The sequence below is a fragment of the Leopardus geoffroyi genome, chromosome A2, assembly GCF_018350155.1.
Source record: "Leopardus geoffroyi isolate Oge1 chromosome A2, O.geoffroyi_Oge1_pat1.0, whole genome shotgun sequence".
Lineage (NCBI taxonomy): Eukaryota > Metazoa > Chordata > Mammalia > Carnivora > Felidae > Leopardus > Leopardus geoffroyi.
This window is the reverse complement of record NC_059331.1, coordinates 88,422,481-88,444,084: the sequence shown is the minus strand read 5'-3', so window position 1 is coordinate 88,444,084 and position 21,604 is coordinate 88,422,481.

Sequence of the window (21,604 nt, the reverse complement as noted above, 5' to 3'; positions counted from 1 at the left end):
CCTGCTTTGGCAAAGTGATCCGGGACCTTCATCAGGCATCTTGCAGCTGATGCAGTAGCATTTAATAACTCTGCATCTCTTTAAATTTCTCAGTCAGATCTCAGACACGAGTCCACCTGTATATTCCTAACTTTATTGGATACATACAAAAATCTCTAAGTGGTTTCACTGAAGCCATTGTCACAAGTCTTGTAGTGAGATGAAGAGATTGTTGGTGCTCAGAACATACCAACAATTTTCTTGAATCCTTTTTAATGCCCCTCCTTTACTCTTCAACTCCTGAAGCTTTGATGCTCTAGAGAGGAGTACAGGTTCCAGAGTTGTCTGACAGGTTTTTAGCCCCTTACATTTGACATTTCTGCATAGTTGTCTGCCTTTGGAATGTACACTCTCTGATGTTAATGGCTCACATAAACTGAGATGAGAAATCATTTTGATATCACTTTTATATACCTATGTATCTTGAGATGAATCACATTTTTTCATTTAGAACAGAGAATCGGTCCACTTTGGGGACTCTGAGTTCAAAATTTATTGTGTGTCATGAAATTGCTAGGGAGTTAGTAGTTGAGAAAGTGAGGCCACATTTTCTTTTCTTAACAGAAGAGTTCAAATATAGGTCCACAGACAACAGCATGTTTGCTTTACTCCAAGTTTCTTCGTGCAAATACAATAAAACATAAAGATGAAAAAATAAGAAATAAAAAAAAAAGATGACTGTTCTGCACCTGACAGAACCACGTTGGTCACGTGGTTAAGCCCATAAAAGACTGTACTTCCTAAAGTATGTGCACACCTGCTTTCTCTGGGAGAGCCAGGCCTTGGTATGGTATGCTAGAGAAAAAGATATCCTGCAAAGTAAACTATAAAAAACTGAAAATATTGAAGAGGAAAATAAAGATAAAATAATGAATAAAAATATGGATATTATATTTTATAATCAGGAAGGAAAGAGAGCTTATACGCTCAAGGATTTTTCAACTGTGTTTTTTCTTAGTAGCAGAGCCCAATATACATTGCATTATAATTTACCATTTATCTGATAATAGAAATGAACATATATATGGAATTATATAATAATTTATATTTTATGGGTGAAAGTATTTTACATGTTGGAAAATCAGTCTTATATTTGAGAACACACCATTTTTGATACTCTTATAAGGGAGAAAAACTAGAGACAGTGCTGCTATAGTATCATTCCAAAAGTTACAGAATTTCAATGTTTGTATAGTGTCTCTAAATCATTAAAAAAAATGCAGATTATAAAATGTCACATAAGAGTTCTTCCATATCTACTTACATTTCTCAACAATACTCATAGTTTAATTATGCTAAATTTCCTTATAAGCCTCAGAGATACTGTATTGATAAGAATAAAAATTTATTGCTGACTCAATTTTAGATATGGTATATACAGGTGATTGATATTTTCCATCCATTACATAATTGTGTGGTTATTATGGAATGTTGCAAACCTACTATTACTTACAAAGTAACGATTTTTCCAATTCATTTCTCATTTCTTTTTTGTATCAGATGCACTTACTTTGAGTATGTTTTTATCATTTAATTACTTGTCATGACCATGTACATCAATAAGACAATGCAACTTAACTAGATCATTTTATTTCCAATAAGACTTCATACTGTATGGCTGAGGTAGCCATTCATACCACTGACATTTTGACACATGGAGGCCATAACTCCTCCTATCCACCAATGCATATAAACATGTGGTGTTATTTCTCCTCATGAAGAGCCACACTCATGCAAAGTTTCGTGCTGCCATTAATCTTTTTTGGACTAATATAGATAGAAAAATGATAACTTGGTGAGGTATAAGGATGGAAATATAAGTGATTAAGCAAGAGCAAAGGAAAGTTGAATGAATATCTTACAGCAAATCTTGATTAATACTTTGCAATTAATTAGTCAAGGATCTTTGAATTTAACATGTCCTGCACAAGGTGTTTTACCTCTGTTAGATCTTTACTGTTTTGTTTATTGACCATCTTCCCTGCTGATGTGGATTGTTTTCTCTTTATCCTTAGCACCTATTTATGGAAATAACACATTTACAGTATAACAATAATAGTATTTTTTAATGTTTATTTATTATTTTGAGAGAGACGGAGAGAGCACAAACTGGGGAGGGGCAGAGAGAGAGGGAGAATCCCATGCAGGTTCAGCTCAGTCAGTGCACTGCCCATCGCAAGGCTTGGACTCAAGAAACTGTAAGATCAGGACCTGAGCCAAAATCAAGAGTTTGATGCTCAACCGACTGAGCCACCTTGGTGCCCTGTAGAAATAATAGTTTTATTTTTTTTTTTTTAATTTTTTTTTTTTAACGTTTTTTATTTATTTTTGAGACAGAGAGAGACAGAGCATGAACGGGGGAGGAACAGAGAGAGAGGGAGACACAGAATCGGAAGCAGGCTCCAGGCTCTGAGCCATCAGCCCAGAGCCCGACGCGGGGCTCGAACTCACGGACAGTGAGATCGTGACCTGGCCGAAGTCGGACGCTCAACCGACTGCGCCACCCAGGCGCCCCGAAATAATAGTTTTAAACTATGTACTAAATAAAATTATATATTCTCTTCAGTTAATGGAGTATCCAAAACAAAACAGCTTTCTTAGATTTCCAGTAGTATATTGTGAAGCAATATCACCTATAAAATATTGTTGATAAAAAGAAAATCACACCTATAGATGTAAAGGAATAGCATCTAGGAAAGAGGACACTCCAATTGCTCATTGTCCAGTTGGTCCTGAAGAAAAGTTTTGCTTTGAATTTTTAAATACATGGAGGAAAATATGAGGGTTTGAAATTTCTAGCTGAACCCTAACCTTTAGGCGTTTGTCTTTGTTTATTCTTGGCAAAATGCAATCCTAGTTCAGAGATAAAAAGGCTTAAATGGGCTATTAAAAATCTCCTTGAACTTCAAAGAGCCCTGGAAAGGAACATTTCATGAGTTAAATACAAATGAATGAAACCATGTGGCTTGCCTTTCCTTTAAATTTTACATGCACTTAAAAATTAAGGAAAAATAGACACAAAAAATAAATTCTCAGTTTTCATTAGACTCTACATTGGGTGGTCAATAATGTCATAACATGTCTATAATGAGCTTAAAAATTAAAAACTGTGAAGGAGAAAAATGCTTAATCACTAGATTAGAATTTAAAAAAAAGCTTTATAAACCATGATACAAATCCTAAATGTCACCCAGAATTTGCTAGTAATCTTCTGACCATACATGACAGTGTGCTATAAAATGCCACTAAGTTAGACCCAGTCTCTGCTCTCTGAGAGCTTAGAGTATGTCTCACAGACATTGTGAGATGAGTTAATTTATTCACCCCACAAAAGAAAATTAATAATAAAGTATTTACAGGATAATTTACAAAATGCATCAAAGTACTTTTCAAGACTGTGTATGTGACTGAAGAACTATAAACTTGGCCAAGTCGAAGTCTGAGAGAGAAAGATATGATGGGGGAATTTAGAGCTCTTACTCTCTCTCACATCTGGAAAAGAAATAATATCTTATGTGAAATTTATTTTTCAATGATGATTGTGTAGCTTGTCAAGCTACAGTTTGAAGACACTTTGTAACTGTTGCTGCTAATCCGACCAAGTGAGGACACGTTTATTAAGTCCTGGCTGTTGTGTTATGCTATTAGTAAACATTTCCAGTGATGGATGGTGATAATTGCTGGGAACTCTGTTTTCAAGAGGCATCTTCATGGAGCACTGAATCTTGGAAAGAAATGGAGAATCAGTTGTATTCTTTTTTGACTCAAATAACTTTATGTCCTCCAAATTGAGATGGGAGACAGAAACTATGAAGAAGTTTCTAAAATGGCAGGAACCACGTTCTGGCAGGCTCCAATGTAAATGTGGCCATCTGCATTTATTATGTTCATGTTTGGCCATATTTCCCAGTCACTGTTTTCCTCTAGGTTACTGATGCAGGTTTCTAGGACTGTTCCTATTGACTCTACTTTTTCTCTCATTAGGAATCCTGTTCACAAATGTGTTCTAAGTTGTGATGCCATAGTGCCTTCTATGGGAGGCATTTTTATAGCTACTTTATTAATTCTTTAGAACTTCTCTGCTTGGCATTTAATGCCTTAATTCAAAATATAATCTCTAAGTTTTTGTAGGTATCAGATGGAATTTTTTACTATAGCTATAGGTGCAACCCGCTATCAATTAAATTGAGAAATCATATTTATGCTTTACATTGTCAATCTCAATACAACCAGGTTCCCATTTCTCCTCTATCATTTATCTAAAAGCGATACTATACCCAGGATTAGGCATTTAAATATAATGAGTCCATAGTTACAATCATGAATGCATTGGGTTCCCGGAATCTGTCTTCTAGGAGCCCAGAGATAACTGGCATCCATCAACTTTGTCTTTTTTTTTTTTTTTTTCTGAGAAAAGTATAGGCAAACAATTACAGTTCTTTTTTCAAGCACATCAAACAAACTTGTTGCCAAGGCCAAAACCTGACTGATCTCTAAGGTTTGAAACTTTACCCAGATTCTGATCTCTCATTGAAAAAGGACTGACATGTCCAATTTAGACCCTTGCACAAATCTTCTATTCTAAACAGCAGTGGCAGTGTTTTGTTGTCAAACCCTATGGGTCTCTCACAGTTCTCAGCAACTAAACAACATGAAGTTTTGAAAAAAGAAATCTCAGTTGATTTATATTGTTTCCCAGAAGGCATTACTCTTGATTGACTCTATGCTGGTTTCTGGAAATGGAAGAGTTATTTGTTCTCTCTAGTTCTGAGTTAAATATATTCTTCCTGGAGGAAACCCCCAACTCAGATGAATACCTATTTATTGCACTAAGGTTTAAAAAGGGCACAGCAAAGGATACAAGCAGACTTTGGTACAGTCTTTCTTACCATCTTTATTGGAGCATTTTTTTTTAATTTTTTTTTTCAACGTTTATTTATTTTTGGGACAGAGAGAGACAGAGCATGAACGGGGGAGGGGCAGAGAGAGAGGGAGACACAGAATCTGAAACAGGCTCCAGGCTCTGAGCCATCAGCCCAGAGCCCGACGCGGGGCTCGAACTCACGGACCGCGAGATCGTGACCTGGCTGAAGTCGGACGCTTAACCGACTGCGCCACCCAGGCGCCCCTATTGGAGCATTTTTGATAGCAAGTAACTATTGACTGTAAGTTCACAGGGATATCTCTTGAAACCCTAAGGAAAAATGCACAGCTAGGCCGGTCCTAGGATAAGAAATGCCTGCTGGAAAGTTACCAGAAATCAGAAAAGTACTCTCAAGTTGGTATAGAATTTTGTAGTGGTTAAAAGCTTGGAATCTAGAACCAGGCTTGCATGAGTTCAAGTCCCAGTTCCTTCATTTGCTTGCAGTGTACTTGTGAGATATAAAATCTCTCCCTGTGTCTTGTTTCTTCAGCTGTGAAGTAGAGATAATAATATTTCCTGTTCCAGACCATTGTTGTAAGAGTTAAGAAATACAAAGTGCTTATAGCACCTGACACATAAAAACATATTCAATAAAAGTTGACTGCACTAATAATCTATTGATACATGTGACATTTATTACATTACCTGTAGGATATATTAATCTTTAGATTCAATATTGATCTTTAGAAAAAGCTATGTCTTGATATAAAATATTAACAAATTGACTCAGTTAATTTGAAAGCAGGAGGAAGTGATTATGTACATTGCAAGAGTAACATCAAACAGAATTGCTGAATGATACAAAATATCCATGAAATAACATTCATATAATATCAAACTCATCTAAACTGGTGTTTCTTTTGTGTTGTACAAGAATTTTCCATGAAGTCTATGCTTCTGTGACTTCAGTATGCGTCAAATACAACTCAACAATATGTTTATCTTTTTTGATGCGTAAAAATGGTTATACCAATGGAAAACCTGTTATATACAATAGTCAAATTTGATTTCACATAGAGAAATCCATTGATTGTATGTATTTATTTTACTCTACATATAGTGGCTCTCAGAATATGCGCAGTGTTGGACATAGCCAGTAGAGGTGTGAGTTGTCTACTAATTCTGCAGCATTATCCCCACCTATTTCTTTTTTTCCTGCCAAAGCTGGTCTCCCACTCTAATAGCTGAACATATCAGCTACTTGTTTTCTTAGCAACTCGTAGTGAGGACATGGGCCTAGTACAGACAGAACCTGAGAGGATGTCTGGTATTTGGGGTTTTTTTTCTCCTTTCTAGTAGAAAGGAACACACAGAAGAAGAATATTCTCCACTTCCATATGATGTTTTTGACTGTGATGCCATCTTAGACCATAGGAGACAAGCTAAAAATGACTTGGCATTCAGAGATTGTGTTCTGTGAAGAGGATATGTCAATGTTTTCAGCAACTTTTAGTTGGGTTGTCTTATTTGCGGCTTGGAAGCATTCTGATTCATAAAGTTTATCAGAAAATGGATCAAATATTAGAAACAAAGCAACTTCCAGTTAAGCTTGTAAGTGCTTCTTACAGATGAAAAGTGGAAGTGTAGAGGGGCATAAGGGAAGGAGAGGGCCGAAGGAAGGGAACATTGTCATTTTCTATAGGTGTGCGTTGCTGTGCTTGAGCAACAGAGTTCCTTACTTGTGTGGTTTAAGAACATATGGCTTTAATCATACAATCAAATACACTTTCTTTGCATAACAAATGCTAATATAATTTGCTGAATGAATGTGGAATTCAAGAAAATAGCTTCTCAATGAACAATGACAACACTGAGTTTTAGGGTCTTTTACATCTTTGTTGATTTTACCTATTTCAGATGTCAACACCTCTTTGTTATTTGGACCCCTAAATATAGTGATCATGCAGAACAGACACAGTATTGGTCTCTCCTAAACTATCCAGTAACCAGCACTTGACTTGTAAAAATCCAAGTCACCTATGATTGTACGGAACCCCTGTAGAATTCCTACTGTCTTATAAACTCAATATGCTTATCTTCCAAGCAACATTCATTTGTAGACTTTAAATTCTGTAGTCTGAAATAATTCAAACAATTTAATTTTTTTCTCTAAATTAGGTCATATAACCAACTGATAAGTTGTTAAGGTATTTGTATGTAACATAAATTAATTGTATACTTTACAAAGGGGGATATAAGTTAAGGTTTCTGTTAGAATTGACTAAATCTGTTCTAATTTAATACCCAAACAAAAATCTGGTTAAAATGATTAATTTACTGAACTATGAATCATTTTTCTAGTTCTAATTTTCTGCGCAGTTAATATTCATTTCAATGAAATCAATAGGTTGGTTCTGAATGTGGGAAATTCTATGTAAACTAGTATCAAAAATATGTAATTTTTAAAATTTATGAGCAATAAAGAGTAGTTACTTCTTTATTTTGTAATTACATCCATGGCTAAATCATACTTCTTATATACATTTACCATCATACTTACTATTTATGAAGTTTGAGGTAACTTTTTAAAACCTTGTAAAATCTAGATTTAATTGTAGCTGCTTTATTTGCCAAAGAAATGGCATCTCAGAAATTATGCAGTTTCACAAATATTCAGTGTTTCATTTCCAGAATTAACATGAAATATTTAACATAGAATTTAATTAAATAATTGAATTCCTTATTTTTTTTTAATGTTTATTGATTTTTTTTTAGAGAAAGAGAACGTGCAAGCAGGGGAGGAGCAGAGAGAGAGAGGGAGAGGGAGAATCCCAAGCAGGCTCCATGCCAGTGCAGAGCCTGACACGGGGCTCAAACTCAGAAGCCATGAGATGGTGACCTGAGCTGAAATCAAGAGTTGGACACTTAACCAACTGAGCCACCCAGGCGCCCCACAAGTAAATTCTTTATTAAACATCAAATTGTATGTGGGACATTTAAAATACTTTATTTGTTGTTTATAATGATAAATATCCAAGTATAAGGAAAACGATATATTGATTAGTGTGAAATCTTTATTGTGTCTTCAGGAGGAATGGAGTAGTGTACAGATTTGGTTGATTCCCCGTGCTGTAATGACACTTAAATTGTGTGTTGTTTCAAGGAGGCACCCAAGGATGAAAGAACTGCTGACAGGGAGAGAGGGCAAAGTGAGAGCAACCTGTGATCTTTTCAACAAGCCGTGGCTGTGACTGAGGAAAAAGTATCACAGGTTTAACACCAAAAGCATTAATGAGTGATGGAGATTTCTCTGAATGATTCCTGGGCATATGGGGCTTGGGGAAGGAGTTATGATTACATATTATAGCCAGAACTTCCTCAAAACCCACCTGAGCATATCTTGCTTGATACAAGTTTTATTCCCTAAAGCAAATGATACCCATCTTGTGATCATTCTTTCCTTCTGCCCACACTTCTTTCTTCACACACCCCTCCTGTCACACTCCCGTTTATTTCCCCCACCTCCAGTTTTTCCTTCTTCTACTTTTCTGTCCTGCCCAGCAAAAAGTGTCTCAGCCATGAGCCCTGTGTTTAGATAGTGATTTTCCTTTACCATGGCTCTTGGAGGAGTATGCATTTGTTGGGGAGTGGGGTAGAGTCTCACTTCTTCCTGCTTTATATCATATAAAGGTCCGTGACAATAAATTTGTCCCTTCTGTCCTATGTACCTAGTGCTCACCAATGGGGATTCACTAAAACATACACATATATGTATATACATAAATGTACACATCTACACACAAAAATACACACACACTATATATATATATATATATATATATATACACACACATATAATATATATTACATAACTTCCTGTTTCATATAATATAGTACAACTTTTTTTTTACATTAAGGCTCTTACTCCAACCCAGATTTTCTTACGTGGTTTCACTTCCCTCTAAAGAACATTTGGTAAGATTTTTAGTAATTTCATTGATCTTACACCTGACACACTCACTGTTACTCTTTGCTTTCTCTGGTTTTGTTTCCATTTTCTGGACCCCACAATGGTCACCTCATGATAAACCTCACAAAAAGATTTGTATGGAAAGGTATATAATTCCAGAGGAATGTATTTCAATAATATACAAAACAAGTAAGCCCCCAGTCTCATTGTCAGCTACTCACCATTTTATTAAGTTCTTTGTTCATGTTTCATGATGAGCATAGTGTCATATCTGTTCTGCTTGACAAGAGCTCCAGGCTGCACATCTTTGCTGTCATTTTAGTTGACTTGCCTGAACAGTTCGACCTTCATTTATGGAGACAAGTCCCAGTGGAGGAAACAGTTAAGCTTAGTTGTCCTAGATTCTTCCCATTCTGTTTCAATTATCCCCCACGCCACTGCCCCCACTGGAATGTAACATTCCTCCTTGTCTTGTTCTTAGTAAGAATAAAGAATAATTGGTCATATTTCTATAATTTTTCCTTTATCTGAAGGACATCATAGATTCATTTTCTCCATTCTACTTGATTTTATCCCAAACTCTCCCTGTCATTTTAAGAGCATACCACAGCTAAGAAATAACTAATTATTCTTCAGTGTATTACTGCATTGTGATGTATTGCCTTTGCTTTCAATTTTATCTGTATTTTATTTTATTTTATTTTATTTTATTTTATTTTATCTGTATTTTAAAAATAAGAATCAACATAGAACTTTCCCAAATGTATTTAATATATGTAAAAAAAATAATGTTTATTTTTGAGAGACAGAATGGAGTAGGGGAGAGGAAGAGAGAGAAAGACACACACAAAATCTGAAGCAGGTTCCAGGCTCTGAGCTGTTAGCACAGCCTGACGTGGGACTCTAACTCAAGAACCCTGAGATCATGACCTGAGCCGAAGTCAGACACTTAACTGACTGAGCCACCCAGATACCCCTGTATTTAAAAAATAATAATAATGTTTATTTATTTTTGAGAGAGAGATGGAGAGAAAAAGCATGAGTAGGGGAGGACAGAGAGAGAGGGAGACACAGAATCTGAAGCAGAATCTGAGATGTCAGCAAAGAACCTGACCCAGGGCTGAAACTCCGACTGCAAGATCATGACCTGAGCAGAAGTTGGACACCCTACCAACTGAGCCACGCAGGTGCCCTATTCCCTGTTTTTAATTTAAAACATTATTTGTATCCATGGACACTTAATGAAAGTTTTCATTCATTCTGAAATACCTTCAGAAATCTCTAAGGAGTGGATCTTCATGGGATGTTTTTTCACTTCCATATACAAAGCAGTAGTGTCTGGCAAAGAAACCTCAATAGAATAAAGCTTTGTTTCCTTTAACCAACAGGAACAATAGGTTCCTCAATTTCAACAGGTGTTGTCCTTTTTTAAAATATCGCTCATCTACTCCAACTAGAAACATTAGGAAAGTATGATATTCACTGTCCTTGAGCTCTAAATTTCTGAATGATTTTTAAAGCTTGTATTAGTGCATGGAAGAACCAGAAAGAAATGTCTTTTATTTACACACCAGTGAAACTACTTGACTAAAAATTTTGTCAGTGAATTTGTGCAGAGACACATCTAATTATGGTGTTTGTGTCACAAAGATTCGATAATATTGCTAATGATTATAATTATTTTTAGGTCTTTTCCATCACTAGCCCTACCTAATGCATTTGAGTGGTACATGCATCTTTGTATGGGTAAGTAGTTCAAATGAGTATCATTTTATGACAAAATTGCTTAGGATAAGTGCGTTTCCTTTTCCGAGTAATTTTCTTTCAATACTAGGAGGGAAGGAACTCATTAGTAGTCATGGAATATTCATTGTCAGGCCATTCCCATTTCCTGGAAGTAGAAAAAGGCCTTTAAAAAGCCATTATGTGTAATCGTAGACAAGTCACCAGGGCATGATATCTCACAACCTGTAGAAGCACCAGAGGGAAAGGGCACCAAAGCTATTAGGAGTTAAGACTGCTTTCTTGGGGGGGGGGGGGGAGGGGGAGAAAAAAAAAGTATAGTCTACAATGTCTCATGAGATATGCCCTTACCTCTCTTGTGTTTAGGTTCCACTGCCTCTGCTATACCCTAACCATTTTTTTTTATGTTTATTTATTTTTGAGAGCAAGAGAGAGCAGGGGGAGGGACAGAGATTGTCAGTACAGAGCCCTGTGTGGGGCTTGATCTCACAATCCCTGAGATCATGATCTGAGCCGAAATCAAGAGTCGGTCGCTTAGCCAACTGAGCTACCCAGGCACCCCAGTGACCCTTCATTCTACAAATGCATTCTAGTTGGAGTTTGCAAATAATTCTTAACATGTGATTCTTCTATCTACTCTTCCACAAAAGCCTTCTTCCTCAGATGTAGAAGAAAAATCAAAAAATTTTTTGAATAATATGACTGAAAATAAAACTCTCTTAATTCCTTCTTTTCTTCCTTCTTTTCTCACTTTTTTCCCCTTCCTTCCTGTCAATCATCCATTGACCTATAATATCTATCCAACATTTTGTTATAACATGCAATTCAGTTGAATTAAATAGACATTTATTGAGTACTTATTATGTATAGGGAATTTGCCACTTTTTAAAAAGTTAGCTCTAGGCCCAGCATGGGGCTTGAACTCATGATCCCGAGATCAAGACTCGTGTACTACTGACTGAGCCAGGCAGGCGTCTGGAAATGTACCACTTTTAAGATAACCTCTTGGAAAGGCCAAAAGTCTTAGAATTTTGAAGGCCAGGGTTTCAAACGTCTTAAATTAAGGATAAAAGGCAGCCAAAGCACACTATTTATCTGTTAGGCAGAAGTTGATGTGGGCCTTGTATGTACAGACCCTTATTCTTTCCATTGTATCCACTTGGTTCAGTAATGTGGGCCCTTATTTTTAATATTTCTGTGAACATGTTTATGTATCCAAATCTTCCTTCTTTTGATTGCTTGATTCTCACTATAAACCCCATTTATGATGTTGCATTTATCTTTTCAGATCCTACTGCTTTTTCTGGTATTAGCCACCAGATTCACCTTACACCTGTGTTCATTCGTTCTTGATTAAGCCTGTGGTTTTTACCCCAGGACACTGTTTGTGCCATTATGGGTCCTCACTCAGCAGCTATTTATGAATTGCTGGCTGGTTATCCATCCCACACAATCTTGGCAAATGGTTTTATCTAGTTTTTAATCAGGAAGTGACTGAGGCTTCTCCAGTATCACATTCATTTTGAAGGTGTGAGATCCCCCCATTTGAAAACTGAGCTCACAAAGTTCACGATGTGCTACCTTAGTATTAATGAAAATAACCCAACCATCAAGAATCCTAGACAACGAGTGGAAAAGTTAATGCTGTATTCCAATTTCTTCTTTTAATTCAATCTTCCCTTGTGAACACAGTCACATGTCTCCCAGCACATTCTCATATGCAGCAGAAGTGGAGTATTTTTTTTCATCTCTCTTAGCTTAAGAACTGGAATGTCTTTGTTTAAATACCTTAACTTGGGTCATAACGTTGTTCTCCTTCCTGCTGATCTAGTCTTAGGCTTTTCTTTGTTCTTTCCATGTACTCTTCTGATCACCTGCCTCTGGAAACTCCCTATTTTCCAGAACTGGATTTTTACACATTAATTCCAGAAACACACTTGTTGTCTCTGTCCCTATTCAAGAAAGCTGATGGTTTTCCCCAGTAACTAAAGTTACTGATGAAACCCTAAGTCTTGGTGAAAATAGGAGTCACACCTTAAAATATAAAATATTCAGGACACCAGAGCATGCAAACCTGTGTAACAAATGAGACATGGCCAAATGATTCAAGGGAGATGTTGTGATTAAGCATAACACAAAATTGGACAATATGTTTAAATGAAACAAGTATTACTCAAAAGCCAACATACTAGGTTGGGCATATGGTATGATGCAATTATTGCTGTTTCCAGAGGCTGAGACAAAAGAGAAAAGATTTCTTTCACTTTGAGTACTTAGTTTCTGTCAAAAGAAAGCCTATTATGTGTTTCTTGAATATTACATTTTTCTCAAATTTCAAGCATTATTTTTTATATCTTATTAGGTAAAGGTGTTTGAAAAAAGTAGCATAATTATATTTTAATCCTATAGCTTTCACCTTCAAATAAGTCCACTCCTTCTTACCTCAGCTCTTACCGCCCTTATTTAATCCCCCATCATCTCTCTCATGGATGATGCAGTAGCCTCCTATCCAATTGCCCACTTAGCTCTGTCTGCACCCCTGTTATGACTGAGCAGCCAGCACGATCCTATTAAACATAGGTCAGATCATGCATTTCTCTCCTGGCAACCACCAAGAGCTCCCCATTTCACTGAGTGAGAACAAATACTTTGAAATGACCTACAATATCCTATGTGATCTTCGAGAAAAAGGAAAATAATTATAAAAGGGTGCTTTGAGATGCAAGAATGGAAAACAAAGAAATTAAAAAGCCTGTGTGTAAATCAATGAAACATTACCTATATAAAACATTACACACACACATATATATATAATGTTGATATAAAAATTATATTAATTATGTATATAAAAGTATAATGCCTAATGAAACATTATATATAAACATTAACTATATAAAACAATAATGCCTGATTTATTAGAGTTTAAAACTAGAACATAACTCAAATAATGGACAAGATAGAATGTTGAGGAAGGAATGATCAGAATTATAGTCTATTAAAGCCCTTCTATTTTGGGTGGGAGGAGTTAGGATACAGATCAAACCTGGACTATGTTATTGCTGTCAAACAGCGTTACAATAGAGCTTTATATTAAGTTTATAATAATAATAATTATGCTACACTGTTATTGTTGTCTATAATAATTCATTCAGGTGGATTAAAACCTCACATATAAAAGGCAAAAAATGTTTATAAGAACCTATAGGAAGATATTTTCAGGGTTTGGGCTAGAATAAGGTTCTGCAAACAAAACAGAAAAATAATAACCAAAAAAGAAAATATAGGTGAAATATCCATTTAAATTAAGAATTTCCATTTCTTGGGAAGCAGATGGCGGCATAGGAGGATTATGGGCTCTCTACGTCCTGCTGATCACTTAGATTCCACCCACACCTGCGTAAATAACCCAGAAAACTGCCAGAAGACTAGTAGAATGGACTCTCCAGAGCCAAGCATAGACAAGAGGCCCACGGAAGAGGGTGGGAAGGGCGGAGAGGCAGTGTGCGCTACACGGACTGGTGGGAGGGAGCCGGGCAGTGGAGGGGCAGCCCGCCTGGCAAGGCAGAGCCCCGGAGTCTGGCTTGCAAAAGGGGAGGGGCCAGACTGCCTGAGTTCTGACAGCCAAGGGGACTTAATATCTGGAATGTTAAAAGTCAACAGCTCGGCTCTCAGAGAGCAGGGAAGGTGAGAGGACACAGGGAGGGAGAGTTGTTGAGCCCCAGGAGACAGAGTTCAGCTCGGTGGGGAACAAAGTACCTGGAAAGCACCATCTCCTTCTCCCATCCCCCAGCCAAAATCCCAAAGGGAACCAGTTCCCACCTCACCGAACTTGCTTGCACCGCGCAAACACCCAACACTGCTTCTGTGGATCCATCCCTCCAAGGGGTCTGCCTCCCTCCCAGTCGCTGCAGGGCCACTCCCGCAGGGGACCACCAACAGCAAAGTGAGCTGAGCCTGCCCTTCCTGCCCCTGTGCACCTTGCAGATCCACCCCGGCTAATATGCCAGATCCCATCGAAGCAGCACCACAAGCCTGGCAGTGTGCAAGTAGCCCAGACAGGGGCCACACCACTCCACAGTGAGTCCTGCCCCTGGGGGAGAGGAAGAGAAGGTACACACCAGTCTGACTATGGCCCCAGCAGTGGGCTGGGGACAGACATCGGGTCTGACTGCGGCCCCACCCACCAACACTAGTTACTCCAGACAACACAGGGACTACAGTTTGGAGCCATCCTAGGGACTACACAAAATGATGAAACAAAAGAACTCTCCTCAAAAGAAACTCCAGGAAGTAGCGACAGCTAACGAATTGATCAAAAATGATTTAAGCAATATAAAGAAACAAGAATTTAGAATAGTAGTCATAAAATAAATCACTGGGCTTGAAAAAAGCATGGAGGACAGCAGAGAATCTTTTGCTACAAAAATCAAGGGACTAAGAAATAGTCATAAGGAGCAAAAAATGCTATAAAGGAGGTGCGAAATAAAATGGAGGTGGCCATAGCATGGATTGAAGAGGCAGAGGAGAGAATAGGTGAATTAGAAGATAAAATTATGGATAAAGAGGAAGCTGAGAAAAAGAGAGAGAAAAAAATCCAGGAGTATGAAGGGAGAATTAGAGAACTGAGTGATGCTATCAAATGGAACAATATCCGTATAATAGGAATTCCAGAAGAGGAAGAGAGAAAGGGGCTGACGATGTACTTGAACAAATCATAGCTGAGAACTTTCCTGATCTGGGGAAGGAAAAAGGCATTGAAATCTAAGAGGCACAGAGAACTCCCTTCAGACGTAACTTGAATCGATCTTCTGCACAACATATCATAGTGAAACTGGCAAAATACAAGGATAAAGAGAAAATTCTGAAAGCAGCTAGGGATAAACAGGCTTTAACTTATAAAGGGAGACCCATAAAACTAGTGGCAGACCTATCTACTGAAACTTGGCAGGCCAGAAAGGAATGACAGGAAATCTTCAATGTGATGAACAGAAAAAAATATGCAGCTGAGAATCCTTTATCCAGCAAGTCTGTCATTCAGAATAAAAGGAGAGATAAAGGTCTTCCCAAACAAACAAAAACTGAAGGAATTCATCACCACTAAACCAGCCCTACAAGAGATCCTAGGGGGAATTCTGTGAGTGAAATGTTGCAAGCACCAGAAAGTACCAGAGACATCACTACAAGCATGAAACCTACAGACATCACAATGACTCTAAACCCATATCTTTCTATAATAACACTGAATGTAAATAGACTAAATGCGCCAACCAAAAGACGTAGGGTATCAGAATGAATTAGAAAAACAAGACCCATCTATTTGCTGTCTACAAGAGACTTATTTTAGACCTGAGGACACCTTCAGATTGAAAGTGAGTGGATGGAGAACTATCTATCATGTTACTGGAAGTCAAAAGAAAGCTGGAGTAGCCATAGTTATATCAGAAAAACTAGACTTCAAATTAAAGGCTGTAACAAGAGATGAAGAAGGGCATTATATAATAATCACAGGGTCTATAAATCAGGAAGAGCTAACAATTATAAATGTCTATGTGCCGAATACAGGATCCCTCAAATATATAAAACAATCACAAACATAAGCAACCTTATTGATAAGAATGTGGTAATTGCAGGGGACTTTAACACTCCACTTACAGCAATGGATAGATCATCTAGACACATGGTCAATAAAGAAACAAGGGCCCTGAATGATACATTGGATCAGATGGACTTGACAGATATATTTAGAACTCTGCATCCCAAGCAACAGAATATATTTTCTTCTCAAGTGCACATGGGACATTCTCCAAGATAGATCACATACTGGGTCACAAAACAGCCCTTCATAAGTATACAAGAATTGAGATCATACCATGCACACTTTCAGACCACAATGCTATGAAGCTTGAAAGTAACCACAGGAAAACGTCTGGAAAACCTCCAAAAGCATGGAGGTTAAAGAACACCCTACTAAAGAATGAATGGGTCAACCAGGCGATTAGAGAAGAAATTTAAAAAATATATCAAAACAAATGAATATGAAAATACAACAATCCAAACGCTTTGGGATGCAGGGAAGGAGTCCTGAGAGGAAAATACATTGCAATCCAGGCCTGTCTCAAGAAACAAGAAAAATCCCAAATACAAAATCTAACAGCACACCTAAAGGAAATAGAAGCAGAACAGCAAAGACACCCCAAACCCAGCAGAAGAAGAGAAATAATAAAGATCAGAGCAGAAATAAACAATATAGAATCTAAAAAACCTGTAGAGCAGATCAACGACACCAAGAGTTGTTTTTTTGAAAAAATAAACATATATGATACCTCTAGCCAGGCTTCTCAAAAAGAAAAGGGAGAGGACCCAAAGAGATAAAATCATGAATGAAAATGGAATTATTACAACCAATCACTCAGAAATACAAGCAGCACTCAGGGAATACTATGAAAAATAATATGCGAACAAACTGGACAACCTGGAAAAACTGGACAAATTCCTAAGCACCCACACACTTCCAAAACTCAAACAGGAAGAGCTGGAAAACTTGAACAGATCCATAACCAGCAAAGAAATTGAATCAGTTATCAAAAATCTCCCAACAAATAAGAGTCCAGGACCAGATGGCTTCCCAGGGGAATTCTACCAGACATTTAAAGCAGAGATAATACCTATCCTTCTCAAGCTGTTCCAAAAAATAGAAAGGGAAGGAAAACTTCCAGACTCATTCTATGAAGCCAGCATTACTTTGATTCCTTAACCAGAGAGAGACCCAGAAAAAAAAAAAAAGAACTACAAGCCGATATCCCTGATGAATATGGTTGCAAAAATTCTCAATAAGATACTAGCAAATCGAATTCAACAGCATATAAAAAGAATTATTCACCATGATCAAGTGGGATTCATTCCAGGGCTGCAGGACTGCTTCAACATTCACAAATCAATCAACGTGATACATCACATTAATAAAAGAAAAGAACCATATGATCCTGTCAATTGATGCAGAAAAAGCATTTAACAAAATTCAGCATCTTTCTTAATAAAAACCCTCAAGAAAGTCGGGATAGAAGGAACATACTTAAACATCATAAAAGCCATTTATGAAAAGCCCACAGCTAATATCATCCTCAATGGGGAAAAACTGAGAGCTTTCTCCCTGAGATCAGGAACACGACAGGGATGTCCACTCTCACCACTGTTGTTTAACATAGTGTTGGAAGTTCTAGCATCAGCAATCAGACAACAAAAGGAAATGAAAGGCATCCAAATTGGCAAAGATGAAGTCAAGCTTTCACTTTTTGCAGATGACATCATATTATACATGGAAAATCCGATAGACTCCACCAAAAGTCTACTAGAACTGATAAATGAATTCAGCAAAGTCACAGGATACAAAATCAATGTACAGAAATCAGTTGCATTCTTATACACTAACAATGAAGCAACAGAAAGACAAATAAAGAAACTGATCCCATTCACAATTGCACCAAGAAGCATAAAATACCTAGGAATAAACCTAACCAAAGATGTAAAAGATCTGTATACTGAAAACTATAGAAAGCTTATGAAGGAAATTGAAGAAGATATAAAGAAATGGAAAAACATTATGTGCTCATGGATTGGAAGAATAAATATTGTTAAAATGTCAATACTACCCAAAGCTATCTACACATTCAATGCAATCCCAATCAAAATTGCACCAGCATTCTTCTCATAGCTAAAACAAGCAATCCTAAAATTTATATGGAACCACAAAAGACCCTGAATAGTCAAAGTAATTTTGAAGAAGACAACCAAAGCGGGAGGCATCAGAATCCCAGACTTTAGCCTCTACTACAAAGCTGTAATCATCAAAACATCATGGTATTGGCACAAAACAGACACATAGACCAACAGAATAGGATAGAGACTCCAGAATTGGACCCACAAAAGTATGGCCAACTAATCTTTGACAAATCAGGAAAGAATATCCAATGGAAAAAAGACAGTCTCTTTAACAAATGGTGCTGGGAGAATTGGACAGCAACATGCAGAAGAATGAAACTAGACCACTTTCTTACACCATTCACAAAAATAAACTCAAAATGGATAAAGGACTTGAATGTGAGACAGGAAACCATCAAAACCCTAGTGGAGAAGCAGGAAAAAAAACCTCTCTGACCTCAGCCGCAGCAATTTCTTACTTGATACATCTCCAAAGGCAGATTAATTCTCCAAGGGAATTAAAAGCAAAAATGAACTACTGGAGCCTCATGAAGATAAAAAGCTTTGTCACTGCAAAGGAAACAATCAACAAAACTAAAAGGCAACCAATGGATTGGGAAAAGATATTTGCAAATGACATATCGGACAAAGGGCTAGTATCCAAAATCTATAAAGAGCTCACCAAACTCCACACCCAAAAAACAAATAATGCAGTGAAGAAATGGGCAGAAAACATGAATAGACACTTCTCTAAAGAAAACATCCAGACGGCCAACAGGCACATGAAAAGATGCTCAATGTCGCTCCTCATCAGGGAAATACAAATCAAAACCACACTCAGATATCACCTCGCACTAGTCAGAGTGGCTAAAATGAACAACTCAGGAGACTATAGATGCTGGAGAGGATGTGGAGAAACAGGAACCCTCTTGCACTGTTGGTGGGACTGCAAACTGGTACAGCCGCTCTGGAAAACAGTGTGGACGTTCCTCAAAAATTAAAAATAGATCTACCCTATGACCCAGCATTAGCAGTTCTAGGAATTTACCCAAGGGATACAGAAGTGCCGATGCATAGGGGCACTTGTACCCCAATGTTTATAGCAGCACTTTCAACAATAGCCAAATTATGGAAAGAGCCTAAATGTCCATCAACTGATGAATGGATAAAGAAATTGTGGTTTATATACACAATGGAGTACTACATGGCAATGAGAAAGAATGAAATATGGCCTTTTGTAGCAACATGGATGGAACTGGAGAGTGTTATGCTAAGTGAAATAAGTCATACAGAGAAAGACAGTTACCATATGTTTTCACTCTTATGTGGATCCTGAGAAAGTTAACAGAAGACCATGGGGGAGGGGAAAGAAAAAAAAAAAAAGTTAGAGAGGGAGGGAGCCAAACCATAAAAGATTCTTAACAACTGAGAACAATCTGAGGGTTGATGGGGGGTGAGAGGGAGGGGGTGGGTGGGTGATGGGTATTGAGTAGGGCACCTGTTGGGATGAGCACTGGGTGTTGTATGGAAACCAATTTGACAATATATTTCATATTAACAAAAATAAATAATAAAATAAAATAAAATAAAATAAAAAGAATTTCCATTTCTCAAAAGGCACCCTAAAACTGTGTAATGGCAAGCCAGACTAGCAAATGGATGACTGTCCTTAAAGAATTCATACCAATCACTAGACAGGGGTACAAAATTCATGAATAGGCAGAATGTTGATACTGGGGGACGTTGTACAGAGGCAAAGAGTACATGGAAAATCTTGGTGTATTCTCAATTTTGCCGTGAACCTAAAAATGCTCTAAAAAATAAAGGGTATTACAAAAATCATGAACAAGCATTTCACTGAGGAGGAAACAACAAGGACCTTAAATGTAGGAAAATTGCTTACTTTTGATAATGATTATAAATGTATAAATTCAGACTGCAATTAGCCACCATTTCCATTTATACCCAGTAGATTGGCAAAAATTATAGCTGATGATGCCAAGTACTGGCATGCATGTGAGTCAATAGAACTGTTTTACACAGCTGGTAAGTATGTTTATTGTAAAACACTTTGAAGGATAATTGGGCATGGCCTTGTAAAAATGAACATGTATATTTTCCAGTATTTTACTCTTTTACAGATGTGCCAGGATACAGCTACTTAGATGCTATTTATAATAGTTAAAACAACTCACATGTTCTTGGAAAAGGCAATTTATAAGCAAACTGTGGTATATAAACAATGGAATATTATGCAGACATTTTTGAAATTATTAAATGGAAGTAAATGAAATATAACTATATGGAACAACATAGAATAATATTAACAACACTTGACAAAAGATATGAATACTAGCAGTCAGATAACCTTTTTCTTGATCTCAAAAGTAAACAAAATCTAACAATATGCAGGTTGTCCCTACATAAATAAAGTGATAAGATCATTTCAACAAACAAAAAGGAAAGAAATGATTAGCTCAAAATTCAGAGTAGTGGTGGAATCTGAAGGTGAAGCAATTAAATGGAGTAGGGAAGTTCACACAGGTGAATGTAAGGGACTGGGAATGTTCTAGATCAAAAAATACACTTTATTATCAGTTTCCTAGCTTCTGTGACTATACATATTTTCTCTTTCTTAAGGAACTCTGTTTAGTATGGAAGCATTTTACAGCATCCATTCATTGCAGCAATCAATTATCAGTAAAACATACCAATATTTATAAAAAGTGAGGGGATGGCAGGTCCATAGAACATGCTAGTCACTTTGCGGTTTTGCCTCCTCTAGATAACAGAGGCTTATAATCAGTTGACTAAACAAGGAATTTATTTATCAAAATATTAAATCCAAGCTAAACAGCATTCAACCCTAAAACATACTGCATCTCAATATAGGAATAAAAGAATCAGTACATTTTCTTTTCTCAACTTTAGTGTTTCTAGGAAAAAATATAATAGTGATCAGGAGAAACTTTTGTTCAGAACTACAACAAAGCATTCAAGGCCTAAATTTGAACTTTGAACCATTTTACTCCAGTGGTGAGAGTCCATGCTAAATTGGGTACCACGTGTGATTCTGGTTCATCTTATCACAGACTCCTGTCTCCTCTTTTGTGGGTGGATGACCTTGCAGTGTCTTACTTCTCTTGGCCCAGGTATGCTAAAAGCTGGAGGAGTAAACTACAGTTTACGTACCTAATGGGAAAAATAGACTTTATGAAACAGTAGTTATTCCCAAGTCATCTCTGCCCTGGCTAGCTCTTCCAGGAGAATACTGTAGATTAGAAAAGAGC